This window comes from Haliaeetus leucocephalus, unplaced genomic scaffold, assembly GCF_000737465.1.
Source record: "Haliaeetus leucocephalus isolate CR32 unplaced genomic scaffold, Haliaeetus_leucocephalus-4.0 Scaffold773, whole genome shotgun sequence".
In the NCBI taxonomy this organism is placed as follows: Eukaryota; Metazoa; Chordata; class Aves; order Accipitriformes; family Accipitridae; genus Haliaeetus; species Haliaeetus leucocephalus.
Genome location: NW_010973209.1, coordinates 2,006,063 through 2,009,499, shown reverse-complemented (window position 1 = coordinate 2,009,499; position 3,437 = coordinate 2,006,063). Strand labels below are relative to the sequence as shown.

Here is a 3,437-nt window from a genome sequence, read left to right as displayed (position 1 = left end):
GGGGGGGCCGTCCCCCGGGGGGGGGGGGGGGGGGGGGGGGGGGGGGTGTCTCGAATATTGCATTAAGGGGAAGGTAAAACCAGTTTTTTTACGGGGTACTGAGGGTTTTGAGGTACCAAACCGTAACTAACCACCACTTGTAAGGCAGGGGGGCCCTCTCGTGGCTGTGGTCAGGCAGTGGGGGGGGTCAACTCAGATTACAGATTTATATACCTGGATGGCACATTTTGCTACTTAATTCACTTGCCGGTTCTCACTCGCTCCAAATCAAGCCCAGCTCTTCCCTCCTCATGCAAACTTAAGGCAAGTAACTGTTTCCCTGAATCTCACTTGCCAACCTTTGCAGCTAAGCTGGTTTCACTTGAAGATAACTTGACAGGACACAAGGCCAGGGCCCTAATTTAAAGCCCAGCCACTTTTCTGGGAGAAATTTCATCCCACCTGCTGACTTTAAAAGGAAAACTAATGGAAATGCTTCTTTTGACATCAGGTGAGTTTTGTGCTGGCTGCAGGACCCCTTTCACTCTCCTTTTGCTGCCGCAGGATCGTGCAGGGATGGATTTAGGGTTTCCCACCAGGCAGCATGGGGAGGCACTGACATCTAGTGGTAATATTTTTTGAGATTGTAGCTGCTTTGGGTGATAGCTCAAACAATTTTCCCAAATGTTTTCCCTGGCCTGAGGGCAAAGCACGAAGGAGAATACCTAAAACACCAGCCTGGCACCTCAGATTTGGATGCAATCCCATTTGCAGAGCAAGGAGGGAACAGCAAAGCATCCCAGACACACACACACACACACACACCCCGAAATGGGACAATCTCGCTGCTGCAGAGTAGGAACAGCAAATGCAACGTGGGCCTTATCCTGGCGGCCAAAACTCCGCTGGGAGATGGGTGCTGGGAGGCAGGATTGCAGGGCTTGGCTTTCCGGGAAGGATGCAGGAGGGAACTGCCCGCTGCCTGGCTTTGCAGAGCTGGGGATGTGAAGAGGGGAGCGGGGCAGACGTTTGCAAAGCTGTTTGATCAAAAGGGTCTTTAAATCACAGTGACTAGGGAGTTAATGGCTTTCACATGCTCAGACAGCCCCATAGAAATGAGAGCGGCAGCCCCGAGTGGCAGGCAAGGTTTGGTGGCAGCGTGTCCCGCAAGGGGTTAAGAAGCAGGAACCCCAAAAAGTCCTGGGGTGCCTCATCCTCTGCTGGGAGGAGATGCAGAGGGGCAGCCGGGTGAGGCGTTGCTGTCTCCCAGCATGCCTTCGAGCTGGTTCATAACGAGCCTGGCGAGGCTCGTATCGGCTACAAGAAATTCCAGCTACCGTTTGCAGAGCGAGCCGCTAATGAAAACCAGCGGTGCCTTCAAGCTAAGATGCAAGCATGTCCTCCGAGATCAAATATGCGGCTCTGAGAGCGGAAAGCCGGGAATAAATTGCATCCTGTCAGAGAGACGTGCCCCGTGTCGCCTCCAGCCTTACCTGTCCTAGTTCAGAGCAGGGGCACCGCATCTCCTTGCCTACCCTCCCGTGGCAAAGAAAAGCCTAGAGAGATGGACGCCCCACGCCGGCACCTTCATTGGGGTTTGGGGCTGGAGGAGACAGAGTCAGGGCTCGCTTTTGGCTTCTGGTCCTGCCTCTGCGCTTTCCTGCTGATTTTTTTAAAAGCGCAAACTGTGTTTTCTCCCCAGCCCAGCGAAGCTGGGGAGGGAGGAAAACCCACCCTGGCTGCTACGAGAAAGCTGCTCCAGCTGCAGGCTGAGCTCCCTGCCAGGGGAGGAAGGGGCTGCGGCCGCAGCCGGCTGTCGCAGGAAAGCAGCCAAGGCGCTGGGTGTCGAGGGAGCGCATTTGATACGCAGCCCTGGAGAGATGTCCCAGACCGAACTACACCGTGCCTGGGGTTGCTTTTTTATTTTTTTTTTTTTATTATTATTATTGTTATTATTATTTCCTCCCCTCCTACGGTGGCGAAAACCACACTTTAAAAAGAAGAGAAGTAATCAGAGCCTTGGCCCCAGGGCAGCACTGCTATGTTTACTATATAGGTAGGGATGTGGCTTTTAAGTGGAGATAATAATAGAGAGGCAGATGTAAATACATCCTCGAGTAAAGGAAGAGCAGCCTTTAACCCTGCGCCCCGTTGCTCAGCCGTGGCCAGACTCTGGTTTCCCAGGAATTCTGAGGTGCTAAATGCTGCTTTATGCTTTCAGATCTTTTTAGGATTAGGCTAAGGGAAAAAAAAAAACCAAAAAACAAAAACAAAACCCACAGTGCAGAGGAGCTGGTCCTTGTGCTTACATCCACAGCAAGGTTAAAAGAGAACAAGCCCGGTCCTGAGCGTGTGCTGCTCCCCGTAAAAAGTTTAGAAAATCAGGATATGGAGCAGAATAGGACCCTCCACCCCCGGAGTGCAGCAAGGACGTCCCGGGATATCTCAGTGCTGCACAAAGGGCGCTCCAGAGGCCAGGAATCTCATGAACTAATGGGGAAGGAGGGCTTAAGAGGAAAGAAGGAGTAATATATATGGAGAGATTTCCCTTTCTCCATTACAGCTGGTTGTTCCCTGGTGCTGAGCAGGTTCCCAGCCAGGATCAGCATGTTTCTGCCCATCTCCTGATGTTTGCCACTGTTGAGCACATGGCAGTAGCTACCTGGTTTTACAGCCTGAGACTTTTATACTGCTGTAGGATTTTCTCTTGCTGCGAGGGAATGCGGATGGGAAGAAAAACTCAGTCTGACAGGGGGAGATCTGTGTTTTAAATGAAGTCACATAACAACCCCCCCCCCCAAAAAAAGGGGTGACAGAAGGAGCTGGCTGCACTGTTTTATCCTCATAGGTATTTTCCACAAGTCTGATTTAGCCCGTTGCCTTATTGCAGCCAGAGGAAACCCCATGCAGACCCAGCTGTTGGTTCAGGGCATGGAAACCTCCTTGCGTGTGTCACTGTTGGAGCTTTCCCCGGGGGCCCAAAGCCCGCTCTGTCCCTGGCTAAGCGAAGGACATGGGAACCGCTCGGCAAAACCTCCCCAGGCACCTTCTGCCTTGCAGGCTGAAAGGAGATGCTCTCCAGCTGGCAAAGGCCTGGTGCTTTCCAGCAGTGAAGGGATGCTGGGGGAAATGGGAGAGGAGTCACCCACACACACACACAAACCCCTGGGGCAAATCCTTCTATGGGGGGGCTGGGGAACAGGGTGCTAAACCCCAGCCACCGGGGCAGGACCACCTCCCTGAGCCCCTCTGCTGCCCGCCTGGGCAGGATCAGGCCCCGGCGGGCAGAGGTTGGGCTGAAGGGGTTAATGCTGGGAGAGTAACAGGCTGGAGTTGACACTTGGAGGCAGGCGGGGCTCCCGGCGCCTGATTGGCCTCAAATCGCATCCAAAAGTGGGTTGGTTTTTTGGTTTTTTTTTTAGTGTTGGTTTTTTTTTTTTTCTCTGCTTCTTCTTCTT

The 3,437-nt window shown here is 53.0% G+C and overlaps 1 protein-coding gene across 1 annotated transcript in view; it reads left to right on the top strand.

Moving 5' to 3' along the window:
• ADAMTS8 (ADAM metallopeptidase with thrombospondin type 1 motif, 8) overlaps positions 1-3,437 on the top strand; it is a 21,495-nt gene that overhangs the window by 3,731 nt on the left and 14,327 nt on the right. The window lies entirely within an intron of this gene.